The following is a 22,740-nucleotide window of genomic DNA, read 5'->3' on the forward strand; positions in this document are numbered from 1 at the left end:
CAACGTTTATCAGACTTTCAGATAGAGGAAATGTCAGTGAGCGTTCAGATTTCAGTTCCAGATCGATTCGCCCAATGAGTCCTTGATATTTAGTCAATTTCAGCCAATGTTCTGGATTTTTGAAAATTTTACTTTTTTGTGAAAATATCTACTAAATGACGGAATAATATGTGTGAGGGAACCCCAGGAGAGATCCAAATGTGTGTGAGTAGAATATATATCACACGGGGGTAAAATTGAAAAAAGTTTAAAAAAATTTTTTTTTGTACTTAGTCAATTTTCCGGCGTCTATCAGACTTTCAGACAGGGTAAATGTCAGTGAGCGTTCCGATTTCAGTTCCAGAGCGATTCGCCCAATGAGTCCTTGATATTTAGTCAATTTCAGCCAATGTTCTGGATTTTTGAAAATTTCACTTTTTTGTGAAAATATCCACTAAATGAGGGAATAATATGTGTGAGGGGAACCCAGGAGAGTTCCAAATGTGTGTGGGTAGAATATATATCCCACGGGGGTAAAATTGAAAAAAGTTTAAAATTTTTTTTTTTTTGTACTTAGTCAATTTTCCTGCGTCTATTAGACTTTCAGATAGGGCAAATGTCAGTGATCGTTCCGATTTCAGTTCCAGAGCGATTCGCCCAATGAGTCCTTGATATTTAGTCGTTTTCAGCCAAGTTTCTGGATTTTTGAAAATTTCACTTTTTTGTGAAAATATCCACTAAATGAGGGAATAATATGTGTGAGGGTACCCCAGGAGAGTTCCAAATGTGTGTGGGTAGAATATATATCCCACGGGGGTAAAATTGAAAAAGGTTTAAAAAAAATTTTTTTTGGACTTAGTCATTTTTCCAACGTTTATCAGACTTTCAGATAGAGGAAATGTCAGTGAGCGTTCCGATTTCAGTTCCAGATCGATTCACCCAATGAGTCCTTGATATTTAGTCGTTTTCAGCCAATATTCTGGATTTTTGAAAATTTCACTTTTTTGTGAAAATATCCACTAAATGAGGGAATAATATGTGTGAGGGGACCCCAGGAGAGTTCCAAATGTGTGTGGGTAGAATATATATCCCACGGGGGTAAAATTGAAAAAAGTTTAAAAAAATTTTTTTTGTTCTTAGTCAATTTTCCGGCATCTATCAGACTTTCAGATAGGGCAAATGTCAGTGATCGTTCCGATTTCAGTTCCAGAGCGATTCGCCCAATAAGTCCTTGATATTTAGTCGTTTTCAGCCAAGTTTCTGGATTTTTGAAAATTTCACTTTTTTGTGAAAATATCCACTAAATGAGAGAATAATATGTGTGAGGGTACCCCAGGAGAGTTCCAAATGTGTGTGGGTAGAATGTACATCCCACGGGGGTAAAATTGAAAAAAGTTTAAAAAAAATTTTTTTTGGACTTAGTCATTTTTCCAACGTTTATCAGACTTTCAGATAGAGGAAATGTCAGTGAGCGTTCAGATTTCAGTTCCAGATCGATTCGCCCAATGAGTCCTTGATATTTAGTCAATTTCAGCCAATGTTCTGGATTTTTGAAAATTTCACTTTTTTGTGAAAATATCCACTAAATGAGGGATTAATATGTGTGATGGGACCCCAGGAGAGTTCCAAATGTGTGTGGGTAGAATATATATCCCACGGGGGTAAAACTGAAAAAAGTTTAAAAAAAATTTTTTTTGTACTCAGTCAATTTTCTGGCGTCTATCAGACTTTCAGATAGGGCAAATGTCAGTGAGCGTTCCGATTTCAGTACCAGATCGATTCGCCCAATGAGTCCTTGATATTTAGTCGTTTTCAGCCAATTTTCTTGATTTTTGAAAATTTCACTTTTTTGTGAAAATATCCACTAAATGAGGGAATAATATGTGTGAGGGTACCTCCAGAGAGTTCCAAATGTGTGTGGGTAGAATATATATCCCACGGGGGTAAAATTGAAAAAAGTTGAAAACATTTTTTTTTAGACTTATTCATTTTTCCAACGTTTATCAGACTTTCAGATAGAGGAAATGTCAGTGAGCGTTCCGATTTCAGTTCCAGATCGATTCGCCCAATGAGTCCTTGATATTTAGTCGTTTTCAGCCAATTTTCTTGATTTTTGAAAATTTCACTTTTTTGTGAAAATATCCACTAAATGAGGGAACAATATGTGTGAGAGGACACCAGGAGACTTTCAAATGCGTGTGGGTAGAATATATATCCCACGTGGGTAAAATTGAAAAAAGTTGAAAAAAATTTTTTTTGGACTTATTCATTTTTCCGACGTTTATCAGACTTTCAGATAGAGTTAATGTCAGCGAGCGTTCCGATTTCAGTTCCAGATCGATTCATCCAATGAGTCCTTGATATTTAGTCGTTTTCAGCCAATTTTCTGGATTTTTGAAAATTTCACTTTTTTGTGAAAATATCCACTAAATGAGGGAATAATATGTGTCAGGGGACCCCAGGAGAGTTCCAAATGTGTGTGGGTAGAATATATATCACACAGGGGTAAAATTGAAAAAAGTTTAAAAAAAAATTTTTTTGTACTTAGTCAATTTTCCGGCGTCTATCAGACTTTCAGACAGGGCAAATGTCAGTGAGCGTTCCGATTTCAGTTCCAGAGCGATTCGCCCAATAAGTCCTTGATATTTAGTCGTTTTCAGCCAAGTTTACTGGATTTTTGAAAATTTCACTTTTTTGTGAAAATATCCACTAAATGAGAGAATAATATGTGTGAGGGTAACCCAGGAGAGTTCCAAATGTTTGTGGGTAGAATGTACATCCCACAGGGGTAAAATTGAAAAAAGTTTAAAAAAAATTTTTTTTGGACTTAGTCATTTTTCCAACGTTTATCAGACTTTCAGATAGAGGAAATGTCAGTGAGCGTTCAGATTTCAGTTCCAGATCGATTCGCCCAATGAGTCCTTGATATTTAGTCAATTTCAGCCAATGTTCTGGATTTTTGAAAATTTTACTTTTTTGTGAAAATATCCACTAAATGAGGGAATAATATGTGTGAGGGAACCCCAGGAGAGATCCAAATGTGTGTGAGTAGAATATATATCACACGGGGGTAAAATTGAAAAAAGTTTAAAAAAATTTTTTTTTGTACTTAGTCAATTTTCCGGCGTCTATCAGACTTTCAGACAGGGCAAATGTCAGTGAGCGTTCCGATTTCAGTTCCAGAGCGATTCGCCCAATGAGTCCTTGATATTTAGTCAATTTCAGCCAATGTTCTGGATTTTTGAAAATTTCATTTTTTTGTGAAAATATCCACTAAATGAGGGAATAATATGTGTGAGGGGAACCCAGGAGAGTTCCAAATGTGTGTGGGTAGAATATATATCCCACGGGGGTAAAATTGAAAAAAGTTTAAAAATTTTTTTTTTTTGTACTTAGTCAATTTTCCTGCGTCTATTAGACTTTCAGATAGGGCAAATGTCAGTGATTGTTCCGATTTCAGTTCCAGAGCGATTCGCCCAATGAGTCCTTGATATTTAGTCGTTTTCAGCCAAGTTTCTGGATTTTTGAAAATTTCACTTTTTTGTGAAAATATCCACTAAATGAGGGAATAATATGTGTGAGGGGACCCCAGGAGAATTCCAAATGTGTGTGGGTAGAATATATATCCCACGGGGGTAAAATTGAAAAAAGTTGAAAAAAATTTTTTTTGGACTTATTTATTTTTCCAACGTTTATCAGACTTTCAGATAGAGGAAATGTCAGTGAGCGTTCCGATTTCAGTACCAGATCGATTCGCCCAATGAGTCCTTGATATTTAGTCGTTTTCAGCCAATTTTCTTGATTTTTGAAAATTTCACTTTTTTGTGAAAATATCCACTAAATGAGGGAATAATATGTGTGAGGGTACCTCAGGAGAGTTCCAAATGTGTGTGGGTAGAATATATATCCCACGGGGGTAAAATTGAAAAAAGTTGAAAACATTTTTTTTTAGACTTATTCATTTTTCCAACGTTTATCAGACTTTCAGATAGAGGAAATGTCAGTGAGCGTTCCGATTTCAGTTCCAGATCGATTCGCCCAATGAGTCCTTGATATTTAGTCGTTTTCAGCCAATTTTCTTGATTTTTGAAATTTCACTTTTTTGTGAAAATATCCACTAAATGAGGGAACAATATGTGTGAGAGGACACCAGGAGACTTCCAAATGCGTGTGGGTAGAATATATATCCCACGTGGGTAAAATTGAAAAAAGTTTAAAAAAATTTTTTTTTGTACTTAGTCAATTTTCCGGCGTCTATCAGACTTTCAGACAGGGCAAATGTCAGTGAGCGTTCCGATTTCAGTTCCAGAGCGATTCGCCCAATGAGTCCTTGATATTTAGTCAATTTCAGCCAATGTTCTGGATTTTTGAAAATTTCACTTTTTTGTGAAAATATCCACTAAATGAGGGAATAATATGTGTGAGGGGACCCCAGGAGAATTCCAAATGTGTGTGGGTAGAATATATATCCCACGGGGGTAAAATTGAAAAAAGTTGAAAAAAATTTTTTTTGGACTTATTCATTTTTCCGACGTTTATCAGACTTTCAGATAGAGTTAATGTCAGCGAGCGTTCCGATTTCAGTTCCAGATCGATTCACCCAATGAGTCCTTGATATTTAGTCGTTTTCAGCCAATTTTCTGGATTTTTGAAAATTTCACTTTTTTGTGAAAATATCCACTAAATGAGGGAATAATATGTGTGAGGGGACCCCAGGAGAGTTCCAAATGTGTGTGGGTAGAATATATATCACACAGGGGTAAAATTGAAAAAAGTTTAAAAAAAATTTTTTTTGTACTTAGTCAATTTTCCTGCGTCTATTAGACTTTCAGATAGGGCAAATGTCAGTGATTGTTCCGATTTCAGTTCCAGAGCGATTCGCCCAATGAGTCCTTGATATTTAGTCGTTTTCAGCCAAGTTTCTGGATTTTTGAAAATTTCACTTTTTTGTGAAAATATCCACTAAATGAGGGAATAATATGTGTGAGGGTACCCCAGGAGAGTTCCAAATGTGTGTGGGTAGAATATATATCCCACGGGGGTAAAATTGAAAAAGGTTTAAAAAAAATTTTTTTTGGACTTAGTCATTTTTCCAACGTTTATCAGACTTTCAGATAGAGGAAATGTCAGTGAGCGTTCCGATTTCAGTTCCAGATCGATTCACCCAATGAGTCCTTGATATTTAGTCGTTTTCAGCCAATGTTCTGGATTTTTGAAAATTTCACTTTTTTGTGAAAATATCCACTAAATGAGGGATTAATATGTGTGAGGGGACCCCAGGAGAGTTCCAAATGTGTGTGGGTATAATATATATCCCACGGGGGTAAAACTGAAAAAAGTTTAAAAAATTTTTTTTTTGTAATTAGTCAATTTTCCGGCGTCTATCAGACTTTCAGATAGGGCAAATGTCAGTGATCGTTCCGATTTCAGTTCCAGAGCGATTCGCCCAATGAGTCCATGATATTTAGTCGTTTTCAGCCAAGTTTCTGGATTTTTGAAAATTTCACTTTTTTGTGAAAATATCCACTAAATGAGGGAATAATATGTGTGAGGGGACCCCAGGAGAGTTCCAAATGTGTGTGGGTAGAATATCTATCCCACGGGGGTAAAATTGAAAAAAGTTAAAAAAATTTTTTTTTTGTACTCAGTCAATTTTCCGGCGTCTATCAGACTTTCAGATAGGGCAAATGTCAGTGATCGTTCCGATTTCAGTTCCAGATCGATTCACCCAATGAGTCCTTGATGTTTAGTCTTTTTCAGCCAATTTTCTGGATTTTTGAAAATTTCACTTTTTTGTGAAAATATCCACTAAATGAGGGAATAATATGTGTGAGGGGACCCCAGGAGAGTTCCAAATGTGTGTGGGTAGAATATATATCCCACGGGGGTAAAATTGAAAAAAGCTGAAAAAAATTTTTTTTGGACTATTTCATTTTTCCGACGTTTAGCAGACTTTCAGATACAGGAAATGTCAGTGAGCGTTCCGATTTCAGTTCCAGATCGATTCACCCAATGAGTCCTTGATGTTTAGTCTTTTTCAGCCAATTTTCTGGATTTTTGAAAATTTCACTTTTTGTGAAAATATCCACTAAGTGAGGGAATAATATGTGTGAGGGTACCCCAGGAGAGTTCCAAATGTGTGTGGGTAGAACATATATCCCACGGGGGTAAAATTGAAAAAAGTTTAAAAAAATTTTTTTTGGACTTATTCATTTTTCCGATGTTTATCAGACTTTCAGATAGAGGAAATGTCAGTGAGCGTTCTGATTTCAGTTCCACATCGATTCGCCCAATGAGTCCTTGATATTTAGACGTTTTCAGCCAATTTTCTTGATTTTTGAAAATTTCACTTTTTTGTGAAAATATCCACTAAATGAGGGAATAATATGTGTGAGGGGACCCCAGGAGAGTTCCAAATGTGTGTGGGTAGAATATATATCCCACGGGGGTAAAATTGAAAAAAGTTTAAAAATTTTTTTTTTTGGACTTAGTCATTTTTCTTGCGTTTATCAGACTTTCAGATAGGGGAAATGTCAGTGAGCGTTCCGATTTCAGTTCCAGAGCGATTCGCCCAATGAGTCCTTGATGTTTAGTCTTTTTCAGCCAATTTTCTGGATTTTTGAAAATTTCACTTTTTTGTGAAAATATCCACTAAATGAGGGAATAATATGTGTGAGGGTACCCCAGGAGAGTTCCAAATGTGTGTGGGTAGAATATATATCCTACGGGGGTAAAATTGAAAAAAGTTGAAAACATTTTTTTTTGGACTTATTCATTTTTCCGACGTTTATCAGACTTTCAGATAGAGGAAATGTCAGTGAGCGTTCCGATTTCAGTTCCAGATCGATTCACCCAATGAGTCCTTGATGTTTAGTCTTTTTCAGCCAATTTTCTTGATTTTTGAAAATTTCACTTTTTTGTGAAAATATCCACTAAATGAGGGAATAATATGTGTGAGGGTACCCCAGGAGAGATCCAAATGTGTGTGGGTAGAATATATATCACACGGGGGTAAAATTGAAAAATGTTGAAAAAAATTTTTTTTTGGACTTAGTCATTTTTCCGCCGTTTATCAGACTTTCAGGTAGGGCAAATGTCAGTGAACGTTCCGATTTCAGTTCCAGAGCGATTCGCCCAATGAGTCCTTGATATTTAGTCAATTTCAGCCAATGTTCTGGATTTTTGAAAATTTCACTTTTTTGTGAAAATATCCACTAAATGAGGGAATAATATGTGTGAGGGTACCCCAGGAGAGTTCCAAATGTGTGTGGGTAGAATATATATCCCACGGGGGTAAAATTGAAAAAAGTTGAAAACATTTTTTTTTGGACTTTTTCATTTTTCCGACGTTTATCAGACTTTCAGATAGAGGAAATGTCAGTGAGCGTTCCGATTTCAGTTCCAGATCGATTCGCCCAATGAGTCCTTGATATTTAGTCATTTTCAGCCAATTTTCTGTATTTTTGAAAATTTCACTATTTTGTGAAAATATCCACTAAATGAGGGAATAATATGTGTGAGGGTACCCCAGGAGAGATCCAAATGTGTGTGGGTAGAATATATATCACACGGGGGTAAAATTGAAAAAAGTTTAAAAAAAATTTTTTTTGGACTTAGTCAATTTTCCGGCGTCTATCAGACTTTCAGATAGGGCAAATGTCAGTGATCGTTCTGATTTCAGTTCCAGAGCGATTCGCCCAATTAGTCCTTGATATTTAGTCATTTTCAGCCAAGTTTCTGGATTTTTGAAAATTTCACTTTTTTATGAAAATATCCACTAAATGAGGGAATAATATGTGTGAGGGTACCCCAGGAGAGTTCCAAATGTGTGTGGGTAGAATATATATCCCACGGGGGTAAAATTGAAAAAAGTTGAAAAAATTTTTTTTTGGACTTATTCATTTTTCCGACGTTTATCAGACTTTCAGATAGAGGAAATGTCAGTGAGCGTTCCGATTTCAGTTCCAGATCGACTCGCCCAATGAGTCCTTGATATATAGTCGTTTTCAGCCAATTTTCTTGATTTTTGAAAATTTCACTTTTTTGTGAAAATATCCACTAAATGAGGGAATAATATGTGTGAGGGTACCCCAGGAGAGTTCCAAATGTGTGTGGTTAGAATATATATCCCACGGGGGTAAAATTGCAAAAAGTTTCCAAAAAATTTTTTTTGTACCTAGTCAATTTTCCGGCGTCTATCAGACTTTCAGATCGGGCAAATGTCAGTGATCGTTCTGATTTCAGTTCCAGAGCGATTCGCCCAATTAGTCCTTGATATTTAGTCATTTTCAGCCAAGTTTCTGGATTTTTGAAAATTTCACTTTTTTATGAAAATATCCACTAAATGAGGGAATAATATGTGTGAGGGTACCCCAGGAGAGTTCCAAATGTGTGTGGGTAGAATATATATCCCACGGGGGTAAAATTGAAAAAAGTTGAAAAAATTTTTTTTTGGACTTATTCATTTTTCCGACGTTTATCAGACTTTCAGATAGAGGAAATGTCAGTGAGCGTTCCGATTTCAGTTCCAGATCGATTCGCCCAATGAGTCCTTGATATTTAGTCGTTTTCAGCCAATTTACTTGATTTTTGAAAATTTCACTTTTTTGTGAAAATATCCATTAAATGAGGGAATAATATGTGTGAGGGTACCCCAGGAGAGTTCCAAATGTGTGTAGGTAGAATATATATCCCACGGGGGTAAAATTGAAAAAAGTTTTAAATAAATTTTTTTGGACTTAGTCATTTTTCTAACGTTTATCAGACTTTCAGATAGAGGAAATGTCAGTGAGCGTTCCGATTTCAGTTCCAGATCAATTCACCCAATGAGTCCTTGATATTTAGTCATTTTCAGCCAATTTTCTGGATTTTTGAAAATTTCACTTTTTTGTGAAAATATCCACTAAATGAGGGAATAATATGTGTGAGGGTACCCCAGGAGAGTTCCAAATGTGTGTGGGTAAAATATATATCCCACGGGGGTAAAATTGAAAAAAGTTTAAAAATTTTTTTTTTTGGACTTAGTCATTTTTCCAACGTTTATCAGACTTTCACATAGGGGAAATGTCAGTGAGCGTTCCAATTTCAGTTCCAGATCAATTCACCCAATGAGTCCTTGATAGTTAGTCATTTTCAGCCAATTTTCTGGATTTTTGAAAATTTCACTTTTTTGTGAAAATATCCACTAAATGAGGGAATAATATGTGTGAGGGTACCCCAGGAGAGTTCCAAATGTGTGTGGGTAAAATATATATTCCACGGGGGTAAAATTGAAAAAATTTTTTTTTGGACTTATTCATTTTTCCGACGTTTATCAGACTTTCAGATGGAGGAAATGTCAGTGAGCATCCCGATTTCACTTCCAGATCGATTCGCCCAACGAGTCCTTGATATTTAGTCGTTTTCAGCCAATTTTCTTGATTTTTGAAAATTTCACTTTTTTGTGAAAATATCCACTAAATGAGGGAATAATATGTATGAGGGTACCGCAGGAGAGATCCAAATGTGTGTGGGTAGAATATATATCCCACGGGGGTAAAATTGAAAAAAGTTGAAAAAAATTTTTTTGGGACTTATTCATTTTTCCGACGTTTATCAGACTTTCAGATAGGGCAAATGTCAGTGAGCGTTCCGATTTCAGTTCCAGAGCGATTCGCCCAATCAGTCCTTGATATTTAGTATTTTTCAGCCAATTTTCTGGATTTTTGAAAATTTCACTTTTTTGTGAAAATATCCACTAAATGAGGGAATAATATGTGTGAGGGTACCCCAGGAGAGTTCCAAATGTATGTGGGTAGAATATATATCCCACGGGGGTAAAATTGAAAAAAATTAAAAAAATTTTTTTTTTGGACTTAGTCATTTTTCCGGCATTTATCTGACTTTCAGATAGAGGAAATGTCAGTGAGCGTTCCGATTTCAGTTCCAGATCAATTCACCCAATGAGTCCTTGATATTTAGTCGTTTTCAGCCAAGTTTCTGGATTTTTGAAAATTTCACTTTTTTGTGAAAATATCCACTAAATGAGGGAATAATATGTGTGAGGGGACCCCAGGAGAGTTCCAAATTGTGTGGGTAGAATATATATCCCACGGGGGTAAAATTGAAAAAAGTTTAAAAAATTTTTTTTGTACTTAGTCAATTTTTCGGCGTCTACCAGACTTTCAGATAGGGCAAATGTCAGTGATCGTTCCGATTTCAGTTCCAGATTGATTCACCCAATGAGACCTTGATGTTTAGTCTTTTTCAGCCAATTTTCTGGATTTTTGAAAATTTCACTTTTTTGTGAAAATATCCACTAAATGAGGGAATAATATGTGTGAGGGTACCCCAGGAGAGATCCAAATGTGTGTGGGTAGAATATATATCACACGGGGGTAAAATTGAAAAAGTTGAAAAAAAATTTTTTTTGGACTTAGTCATTTTTCCGGCGTTTATCAGACTTTCAGATAGGGCAAATGTCAGTGAGCGTTCCAATTTCAGTTCCAGAGCGATTCGCCGAATGAGTCCTTGATATTTAGTCAATTTCAGCCAATGTTCTGGATTTTTGAAAATTTCACTTTTTTGTGAAAATATCCATTAAATGAGGGAATAATATGTGTGAGGGTACCCCAGGAGAGTTCCAAATGTGTGTAGGTAGAATATATATCCCACGGGGGTAAAATTGAAAAAAGTTTTAAATAAATTTTTTTGGACTTAGTCATTTTTCTAACGTTTATCAGACTTTCAGATAGAGGAAATGTCAGTGAGCGTTCCGATTTCAGTTCCAGATCAATTCACCCAATGAGTCCTTGATATTTAGTCATTTTCAGCCAATTTTCTGGATTTTTGAAAATTTCACTTTTTTGTGAAAATATCCACTAAATGAGGGAATAATATGTGTGAGGGTACCCCAGGAGAGTTCCAAATGTGTGTGGGTAAAATATATATCCCACGGGGGTAAAATTGAAAAAAGTTTAAAAATTTTTTTTTTTGGACTTAGTCATTTTTCCAACGTTTATCAGACTTTCACATAGGGGAAATGTCAGTGAGCGTTCCAATTTCAGTTCCAGATCAATTCACCCAATGAGTCCTTGATAGATAGTCATTTTCAGCCAATTTTCTGGATTTTTGAAAATTTCACTTTTTTGTGAAAATATCCACTAAATGAGGGAATAATATGTGTGAGGGTACCCCAGGAGAGTTCCAAATGTGTGTGGGTAAAATATATATCCCACGGGGGTAAAATTGAAAAAATTTTTTTTTGGACTTATTCATTTTTCCGACGTTTATCAGACTTTCAGATGGAGGAAATGTCAGTGAGCATCCCGATTTCACTTCCAGATCGATTCGCCCAACGTGTCCTTGATATTTAGTCGTTTTCAGCCAATTTTCTTGATTTTTGAAAATTTCACTTTTTTGTGAAAATATCCACTAAATGAGGGAATAATATGTATGAGGGTACCGCAGGAGAGATCCAAATGTGTGTGGGTAGAATATATATCCCACGGGGGTAAAATTGAAAAAAGTTGAAAAAAATTTTTTTGGGACTTATTCATTTTTCCGACGTTTATCAGACTTTCAGATAGGGCAAATGTCAGTGATCGTTCCGATTTCAGTTCCAGAGCGATTCGCCCAATGAGTCCTTGATATTTAGTCGTTTTCAGCCAAGTTTCTTGATTTTTGAAAATTTCACTTTTTTGTGAAAATATCCACTAAATGAGGGAATAATATGTGTGAGGGTACCCCAGGAGAGTTCCAAATGTGTGTGGGTAGAATATATATCCCACGGGGGTAAAATTGAAAAAAGTTGAAAAAATTTTTTTTTGGACTTATTCATTTTTCCGACGTTTATCAGACTTTCAGATAGAGGAAATGTCAGTGAGCGTTCCGATTTCAGTTCCAGATCGACTCGCCCAATGAGTCCTTGATATATAGTCGTTTTCAGCCAATTTTCTTGATTTTTGAAAATTTCACTTTTTTGTGAAAATATCCACTAAATGAGGGAATAATATGTGTGAGGGGACCCCAGGAGAGTTCCAAATGTGTGTGGGTAGAATATATATCCCACGGGGGTAAAATTGAAAAAAGTTTAAAAATTTTTTTTTTTGGACTTAGTCATTTTTCTTGCGTTTATCAGACTTTCAGATAGGGGAAATGTCAGTGAGCGTTCCGATTTCAGTTCCAGAGCGATTCGCCCAATGAGTCCTTGATGTTTAGTCTTTTTCAGCCAATTTTCTGGATTTTTGAAAATTTCACTTTTTTGTGAAAATATCCACTAAATGAGGGAATAATATGTGTGAGGGTACCCCAGGAGAGTTCCAAATGTGTGTGGGTAGAATATATATCCTACGGGGGTAAAATTGAAAAAAGTTGAAAACATTTTTTTTTGGACTTATTCATTTTTCCGACGTTTATCAGACTTTCAGATAGAGGAAATGTCAGTGAGCGTTCCGATTTCAGTTCCAGATCGATTCACCCAATGAGTCCTTGATGTTTAGTCTTTTTCAGCCAATTTTCTTGATTTTTGAAAATTTCACTTTTTTGTGAAAATATCCACTAAATGAGGGAATAATATGTGTGAGGGTACCCCAGGAGAGATCCAAATGTGTGTGGGTAGAATATATATCACACGGGGGTAAAATTGAAAAATGTTGAAAAAAATTTTTTTTTGGACTTAGTCATTTTTCCGCCGTTTATCAGACTTTCAGGTAGGGCAAATGTCAGTGAACGTTCCGATTTCAGTTCCAGAGCGATTCGCCCAATGAGTCCTTGATATTTAGTCAATTTCAGCCAATGTTCTGGATTTTTGAAAATTTCACTTTTTTGTGAAAATATCCACTAAATGAGGGAATAATATGTGTGAGGGTACCCCAGGAGAGTTCCAAATGTGTGTGGGTAGAATATATATCCCACGGGGGTAAAATTGAAAAAAGTTGAAAACATTTTTTTTTGGACTTTTTCATTTTTCCGACGTTTATCAGACTTTCAGATAGAGGAAATGTCAGTGAGCGTTCCGATTTCAGTTCCAGATCGATTCGCCCAATGAGTCCTTGATATTTAGTCATTTTCAGCCAATTTTCTGTATTTTTGAAAATTTCACTATTTTGTGAAAATATCCACTAAATGAGGGAATAATATGTGTGAGGGTACCCCAGGAGAGATCCAAATGTGTGTGGGTAGAATATATATCACACGGGGGTAAAATTGAAAAAAGTTTAAAAAAAATTTTTTTTGGACTTAGTCAATTTTCCGGCGTCTATCAGACTTTCAGATAGGGCAAATGTCAGTGATCGTTCTGATTTCAGTTCCAGAGCGATTCGCCCAATTAGTCCTTGATATTTAGTCATTTTCAGCCAAGTTTCTGGATTTTTGAAAATTTCACTTTTTTATGAAAATATCCACTAAATGAGGGAATAATATGTGTGAGGGTACCCCAGGAGAGTTCCAAATGTGTGTGGGTAGAATATATATCCCACGGGGGTAAAATTGAAAAAAGTTGAAAAAATTTTTTTTTGGACTTATTCATTTTTCCGACGTTTATCAGACTTTCAGATAGAGGAAATGTCAGTGAGCGTTCCGATTTCAGTTCCAGATCGACTCGCCCAATGAGTCCTTGATATATAGTCGTTTTCAGCCAATTTTCTTGATTTTTGAAAATTTCACTTTTTTGTGAAAATATCCACTAAATGAGGGAATAATATGTGTGAGGGTACCCCAGGAGAGTTCCAAATGTGTGTGGTTAGAATATATATCCCACGGGGGTAAAATTGCAAAAAGTTTCCAAAAAATTTTTTTTGTACCTAGTCAATTTTCCGGCGTCTATCAGACTTTCAGATCGGGCAAATGTCAGTGATCGTTCTGATTTCAGTTCCAGAGCGATTCGCCCAATTAGTCCTTGATATTTAGTCATTTTCAGCCAAGTTTCTGGATTTTTGAAAATTTCACTTTTTTATGAAAATATCCACTAAATGAGGGAATAATATGTGTGAGGGTACCCCAGGAGAGTTCCAAATGTGTGTGGGTAGAATATATATCCCACGGGGGTAAAATTGAAAAAAGTTGAAAAAATTTTTTTTTGGACTTATTCATTTTTCCGACGTTTATCAGACTTTCAGATAGAGGAAATGTCAGTGAGCGTTCCGATTTCAGTTCCAGATCGATTCGCCCAATGAGTCCTTGATATTTAGTCGTTTTCAGCCAATTTACTTGATTTTTGAAAATTTCACTTTTTTGTGAAAATATCCATTAAATGAGGGAATAATATGTGTGAGGGTACCCCAGGAGAGTTCCAAATGTGTGTAGGTAGAATATATATCCCACGGGGGTAAAATTGAAAAAAGTTTTAAATAAATTTTTTTGGACTTAGTCATTTTTCTAACGTTTATCAGACTTTCAGATAGAGGAAATGTCAGTGAGCGTTCCGATTTCAGTTCCAGATCAATTCACCCAATGAGTCCTTGATATTTAGTCATTTTCAGCCAATTTTCTGGATTTTTGAAAATTTCACTTTTTTGTGAAAATATCCACTAAATGAGGGAATAATATGTGTGAGGGTACCCCAGGAGAGTTCCAAATGTGTGTGGGTAAAATATATATCCCACGGGGGTAAAATTGAAAAAAGTTTAAAAATTTTTTTTTTTGGACTTAGTCATTTTTCCAACGTTTATCAGACTTTCACATAGGGGAAATGTCAGTGAGCGTTCCAATTTCAGTTCCAGATCAATTCACCCAATGAGTCCTTGATAGTTAGTCATTTTCAGCCAATTTTCTGGATTTTTGAAAATTTCACTTTTTTGTGAAAATATCCACTAAATGAGGGAATAATATGTGTGAGGGTACCCCAGGAGAGTTCCAAATGTGTGTGGGTAAAATATATATTCCACGGGGGTAAAATTGAAAAAATTTTTTTTTGGACTTATTCATTTTTCCGACGTTTATCAGACTTTCAGATGGAGGAAATGTCAGTGAGCATCCCGATTTCACTTCCAGATCGATTCGCCCAACGAGTCCTTGATATTTAGTCGTTTTCAGCCAATTTTCTTGATTTTTGAAAATTTCACTTTTTTGTGAAAATATCCACTAAATGAGGGAATAATATGTATGAGGGTACCGCAGGAGAGATCCAAATGTGTGTGGGTAGAATATATATCCCACGGGGGTAAAATTGAAAAAAGTTGAAAAAAATTTTTTTGGGACTTATTCATTTTTCCGACGTTTATCAGACTTTCAGATAGGGCAAATGTCAGTGAGCGTTCCGATTTCAGTTCCAGAGCGATTCGCCCAATCAGTCCTTGATATTTAGTATTTTTCAGCCAATTTTCTGGATTTTTGAAAATTTCACTTTTTTGTGAAAATATCCACTAAATGAGGGAATAATATGTGTGAGGGTACCCCAGGAGAGTTCCAAATGTATGTGGGTAGAATATATATCCCACGGGGGTAAAATTGAAAAAAATTAAAAAAATTTTTTTTTTGGACTTAGTCATTTTTCCGGCATTTATCTGACTTTCAGATAGAGGAAATGTCAGTGAGCGTTCCGATTTCAGTTCCAGATCAATTCACCCAATGAGTCCTTGATATTTAGTCGTTTTCAGCCAAGTTTCTGGATTTTTGAAAATTTCACTTTTTTGTGAAAATATCCACTAAATGAGGGAATAATATGTGTGAGGGGACCCCAGGAGAGTTCCAAATTGTGTGGGTAGAATATATATCCCACGGGGGTAAAATTGAAAAAAGTTTAAAAAATTTTTTTTGTACTTAGTCAATTTTTCGGCGTCTACCAGACTTTCAGATAGGGCAAATGTCAGTGATCGTTCCGATTTCAGTTCCAGATTGATTCACCCAATGAGACCTTGATGTTTAGTCTTTTTCAGCCAATTTTCTGGATTTTTGAAAATTTCACTTTTTTGTGAAAATATCCACTAAATGAGGGAATAATATGTGTGAGGGTACCCCAGGAGAGATCCAAATGTGTGTGGGTAGAATATATATCACACGGGGGTAAAATTGAAAAAGTTGAAAAAAAATTTTTTTTGGACTTAGTCATTTTTCCGGCGTTTATCAGACTTTCAGATAGGGCAAATGTCAGTGAGCGTTCCAATTTCAGTTCCAGAGCGATTCGCCGAATGAGTCCTTGATATTTAGTCAATTTCAGCCAATGTTCTGGATTTTTGAAAATTTCACTTTTTTGTGAAAATATCCATTAAATGAGGGAATAATATGTGTGAGGGTACCCCAGGAGAGTTCCAAATGTGTGTAGGTAGAATATATATCCCACGGGGGTAAAATTGAAAAAAGTTTTAAATAAATTTTTTTGGACTTAGTCATTTTTCTAACGTTTATCAGACTTTCAGATAGAGGAAATGTCAGTGAGCGTTCCGATTTCAGTTCCAGATCAATTCACCCAATGAGTCCTTGATATTTAGTCATTTTCAGCCAATTTTCTGGATTTTTGAAAATTTCACTTTTTTGTGAAAATATCCACTAAATGAGGGAATAATATGTGTGAGGGTACCCCAGGAGAGTTCCAAATGTGTGTGGGTAAAATATATATCCCACGGGGGTAAAATTGAAAAAATTTTTTTTTGGACTTATTCATTTTTCCGACGTTTATCAGACTTTCAGATGGAGGAAATGTCAGTGAGCATCCCGATTTCACTTCCAGATCGATTCGCCCAACGTGTCCTTGATATTTAGTCGTTTTCAGCCAATTTTCTTGATTTTTGAAAATTTCACTTTTTTGTGAAAATATCCACTAAATGAGGGAATAATATGTATGAGGGTACCGCAGGAGAGATCCAAATGTGTGTGGGTAGAATATATATCCCACGGGGGTAAAATTGAAAAAAGTTGAAAAAAATTTTTTTGGGACTTATTCATTTTTCCGACGTTTATCAGACTTTCAGATAGGGCAAATGTCAGTGATCGTTCCGATTTCAGTTCCAGAGCGATTCGCCCAATGAGTCCTTGATATTTAGTCGTTTTCAGCCAAGTTTCTTGATTTTTGAAAATTTCACTTTTTTGTGAAAATATCCACTAAATGAGGGAATAATATGTGTGAGGGTACCCCAGGAGAGTTCCAAATGTGTGTGGGTAGAATATATATCCCACGGGGGTAAAATTGAAAAAAGTTGAAAAAATTTTTTTTTGGACTTATTCATTTTTCCGACGTTTATCAGACTTTCAGATAGAGGAAATGTCAGTGAGCGTTCCGATTTCAGTTCCAGATCGACTCGCCCAATGAGTCCTTGATATATAGTCGTTTTCAGCCAATTTTCTTGATTTTTGAAAATTTCACTTTTTTGTGAAAATATCCACTAAATGAGGGAATAATATGTGTGAGGGTACCCCAGGAGAGTTCCAAATGTGTGTGGTTAGAATATATATCCCACGGGGGTAAAATTGCAAAAAGTTTCAAAAAAATTTTTTTTGTACCTAGTCAATTTTCCGGCGTCTATCAGACTTTCAGATAGGGCAAATGTCAGTGATCGTTCCGATTTCAGATCCAGAGCGATTCGCTCAATGAGTCCTTGATATTTAGTCGTTTTCAGCCAAGTTTCTGGATTTTTGAAAATTTCACTTTTTTGTGAAAATATCCACTAAATGACGGAATAATATGTGTGAGGGTACCCCAGGAGAGTTCCAAATGTGTGTGGGTAGAATATATATCCCACGGGGGTAAAATTGAAAAAAGTTTAAAACAATTTTTTTTTGTACTTAGTCAATTTTCCGGCGTCTACCAGACTTTCAGATAGGGCAAATGTCAGTGATCGTTCCGATTTCAGTTCCAGATCGATTCACCCAATGTGTCCTTGATGTTTAGTCTTTTTCAGGAAATTTTCTGGTTTTATGAAAATTTCACTTTTTTGTGAAAATATCCACTAAATGAGGGAATAATATGTGTGAGGGTACCCCAGGAGAGTTCCAAATGTGTGTGGGTAGAATATATATCCCACGGGGGTAAAATTGAAAAAAGTTTAAAAAATTTTTTTTTGGACTTATTCATTTTTCCGACGTTTATCAGACTTTCAGATGGAGGAAATGTCAGTGAGCATCCCGATTTCACTTCCAGATCGATTCGCCCAACGAGTCCTTGATATTTAGTCGTTTTCAGCCAATTTTCTTGATTTTTGAAAATTTCACTTTTTTGTGAAAATATCCACTAATTGAGGGAATAATATGTGTGAGGGTACCCCAGGAGAGATTCAAATGTGTGTGGGTAGAATATATATCACACGGGGGTAAAATAGAAAAAGGTTGAAAAAAAATTTTTTTTGGACTTAGTCATTTTTCCAACGTTTATCAGACTTTCAGATAGAGGAAATGTCAGTGAGCGTTCCGATTTCAGTTCCAGATCGATTCATCCAATGAGTCCTTGATATTTAGTCTTTTTCAGCCAATTTTCTGGATTTTTGAAAATTTCACTTTTTTGTGATAATATCCACTAAATGAGGGAATAATATGTGTGAGGGTACCCCAGGAGAGTTCCAGATGTGTGTAGGTAGAATATATATCCCATGGGGGTAAGATTGAAAAAAGTTGAAAAAAATTTTTTTTTGGACTTATTCATTTTTCTGACGTTCATCAGACTTTCAGATAGAGGAAATGTCAGTGAGCGTTCCGATTTCAGTTCCAAAGCGATTCGCCCAATGAGTCCTTGATATTTAGTCAATTTCAGCCAATGTTCTGGATTTTTGAAAATTTCACTTTTTTGTGAAAATATCCACTAAATGAGGGAATAATATGTGTGAGGGGACCCCAGGAGAGTTCCAAATGTGTGTGGGTAGAATATATATCCCACGGGGGTAAAATTGAAAAAAGTTTAAAAATTTTTTTTTTGTACTTAGTCAATTTTCCGGCGCCTATCAGACTTTCAGATAGGGCAAATGTCAGTGATCGTTCCGATTTCAGTTCCAGAGCGATTCGCCCAATGAGTCCTTGATATTTAGTCGTTTTCAGCCAAGTTTCTTGATTTTTGAAAATTTCACTTTTTGTGAAAATATCCACTAAATGAGGGAATAATATGTGTGAGGGTACCCCAGGAGAGTTCCAAATGTGTGTGGGTAGATTATATATCCCACGGGGGTAAAATTGAAAAAAGTTTTAAAAAATTTTTTCTTTTGTACTTAGTCAATTTTCCGGCGTCTACCAGACTTTCAGATAGGGCAAATGTCAGTGATCGTTCCGATTTCAGTTCCAGATCGATCACCCAATGAGTCCTTGATGTTTAGTCTTTTTCAGCCAATTTTCTGGATTTTTGAAAATTTCACTTTTTTGTGAAAATATTCACTAAATGAGGGAATAATATGTGTGAGGGTACCCCAGGAGAGATTCAAATGTGTGTGGGTAGAATATATATCACACGGGGGTAAAATAGAAAAAGGTTGAAAAAAAATTTTTTTTGGACTTAGTCATTTTTCCAACGTTTATCAGACTTTCAGATAGAGGAAATGTCAGTGAGCGTTCTGATTTCAGTTCCAGATCGATTCACCCAATGAGTCCTTGATATTTAGTCGTTTTCAGCCAATTTTCTGGATTTTTGAAAATTTCACTTTTTTGTGATAATAGCCACTGAATGAGGGAATAATATGTGTGAGGGTACCCCAGGAGAGTTCCAGATGTGTGTGGGTAGAATATATATCCCATGGGGGTAAAATTGAAAAAAGTTGAAAAAAAATTTTTTTTTGGACTTATTCATTTTTCTGACGTTTATCAGACTTTCAGATAGAGGAAATGTCAGTGAGCATTCCGATTTCAGTTCCAAAGCGATTCGCCCAATGAGTCCTTGATATTTAGTCAATTTCAGCCAATGTTCTGGATTTTTGAAAATTTCACTTTTTTGTGAAAATATCCACTAAATGAGGGAATAATATGTGTGAGGGTACCCCAGGAGAGTTCCAAATGTGTGTGGGTAGATTATATATCCCACGGGGGTAAAATTGAAAAAAGTTTTAAAAAATTTTTTCTTTTGTACTTAGTCAATTTTCCGGCGTCTACCAGACTTTCAGATAGGGCAAATGTCAGTGATCGTTCCGATTTCAGTTCCAGATCGATCACCCAATGAGTCCTTGATGTTTAGTCTTTTTCAGCCAATTTTCTGGATTTTTGAAAATTTCACTTTTTTGTGAAAATATCCACTAAATGAGGGAATAATATGTGTGAGGGTACCCCAGGAGAGATTCAAATGTGTGTGGGTAGAATATATATCACACGGGGGTAAAATAAAAAAGGTTGAAAAAAAATTTTTTTTGGACTGTCATTTTTCCAACGTTTATCAGACTTTCAGTTAGAGGAAATGTCAGTGAGCGTTCCGATTTCAGTTCCAGATCGATTCACCCAATGAGTCCTTGATATTTAGTCGTTTTCAGCCAATTTTCTTGATTTTTTAAAATTTCACTTTTTTGTGAAAATATCCACTAAATGAGGGAATAATATGTGTGAGGGTACCCCAGGAGAGATCCAAATGTGTGTGGGTAGAATATATATCACACGGGGGTAAAATTGAAAAAAGTTGAAAAAAAATTTTTTTTGGACTTAGTCAATTTTCCGGCGTCTATCAGACTTTCAGATAGGGCAAATGTCAGTGATTGTTCCGATTTCAGTTCCAGAGCGATTCGCCCAATGAGTCCTTGATATTTAGTCGTTTTCAGCCAAGTTTCTGGATTTTTGAAAATTTCACTTTTTTGTGAAAATATCCACTAAATGAGGGAATAATATGTGTGAGGGTACCCCAGGAGAGTTCCAAATGTGTGTGAGTAGAATATATATCTCAAGGGGGTAAAATTGAAAAAAGTTGAAAACAATTTTTTTTGGACTTATTCATTTTTCCGACGTTTATCAGACTTTCAGATAGAGGAAATGACAGTGAGCGTTCCGATTTCAGTTCCAAAGCGATTCGCCCAATGAGTCCTTGATATTTAGTCAATTTCAGCCAATGTTCTGGATTTTTGAAAATTTCACTTTTTTGTGAAAATATCCACTAAATGAGGGAATAATATGTGTGAGGGTACCCCAGGAGAGATCCAAATGTGTGTGGGTAGAATATATATCACACAGGGGTAAAATTGAAAAAAGTTTAAAAAAAATTTTTTTTGTACTTAGTCAATTTTCCTGCGTCTATCAGACTTTCAGATAGGGCAAATGTCAGTGATCGTTCCGATTTCAGTTCCAGAGCGTTTCACCCTATGAGTCCTTGATATTTAGTCGTTTTCAGCCAAGTTTCTTGATTTTTGAAAATTTCACTTTTTTGTGAAAATATCCACTAAATGAGGGAATCATATGTGTGAGGGGACCCCAGGAGAGTTCCAAATGTGTGTGGGTAGAATATATATCCCACGGGGGTAAAATTGAAAAAAGTTGGAAAAATTTTTTTTTTGGACTTATTCATTTTTCCGCCGTTTATCAGACTTTCAGTTAGGGAAAATGTCAGTGAGCGTTCCGATTTCAGTTCCAAAGTGATTCGCCCAATGAGTCCTTGATATTTAGTCATTTTCAGCCAATTATCTGGATTTTTGAAAATTTCACTTTTTTGTGAAATTATCCACTAAATGAGGGAATAATATGTGTGAGGGGACCCCAGGAGAATTCCAAATGTGTGTGGGTAGAATATATATCCCACGGGGGTAAAATTGAAAAAAGTTGAAAAAAAATTTTTTTGGACTTATTTATTTTTCCGACGTTTATCAGACTTTCAGATAGAGGAAATGTCAGTGAGCGTTCCGATTTCAGTACCAGATCGATTCGCCCAATGAGTCCTTGATATTTAGTCGTTTTCAGCCAATTTTCTTGATTTTTGAAAATTTCACTTTTTTGTGAAAATATCCACTAAATGAGGGAATAATATGTGTGAGGGTACCTCAGGAGAGTTCCAAATGTGTGTGGGTAGAATATATATCCCCCGGGGGTAAAATTGAAAAAAGTTGAAAACATTTTTTTTTAGACTTATTCATTTTTTCAACGTTTATCAGACTTTCAGATAGAGGAAATGTCAGTGAGCGTTCCTATTTCAGTTCCAGATCGATTCACCCAATGAGTCCTTGATATTTAGTCTTTTTCAGCCAATTTTCTGGATTTTTGAAAATTTCACTTTTTTGTGATAATATCCACTAAATGAGGGAATAATATGTGTGAGGGTACCCCAGGAGAGTTCCAAATGTGTGTGGGTAGAATATATATCCCACGGTGGTAAAATTGAAAAAAGTTGAAAAAATTTTTTTTTTGGACTTATTCATTGTTCCGCCGTTTATCAGACTTTCAGATAGGGGAAATGTCAGTGAGCGTTCCGATTTCAGTTCCAAAGCGATTCGCCCAATGAGTCCTTGATATTTAGTCGTTTTCAGCCAAGTTTCTGGATTTTTGAAAATTTCACTTTTTTGTGAAAATATCCACTAAATGAGGGAATAACATGTGTGAGGGTACCCCAGGAGAGTTCCAAATGTGTGTGGGTAGAATATATATCCCACGGGGGTAAAATTGAAAAAAGTTGAAAAAATTTTTTTTTGGACTTATTCATTTTTCCGACGTTTATCAGACTTTCAGATAGAGGAAATGTCAGTGAGCATTCCCCTTTCAGTTCCAGAGCGATTCGCCCAATGAGTCCTTGATATTTAGTCGTTTTCAGCCAAGTTTCTTGATTTTTGAAAATTTCACTTTTTTGTGAAAATATCCACTAAATGAGGGAATAATATGTGTGAGGGTACCCCAGGAGAGTTCCAAATGTGTGTGAGTAGAATATATATCTCAAGGGGGTAAAATTGAAAAAAGTTGAAAAAAATTTTTTTT

The sequence above is a fragment of the Phyllobates terribilis genome, unplaced genomic scaffold (genome assembly GCF_046119375.1).
Source record: "Phyllobates terribilis strain yellow unplaced genomic scaffold, ASM4611937v1 Scaffold_2__4_contigs__length_985480577, whole genome shotgun sequence".
Taxonomy (NCBI): domain Eukaryota; kingdom Metazoa; phylum Chordata; class Amphibia; order Anura; family Dendrobatidae; genus Phyllobates; species Phyllobates terribilis.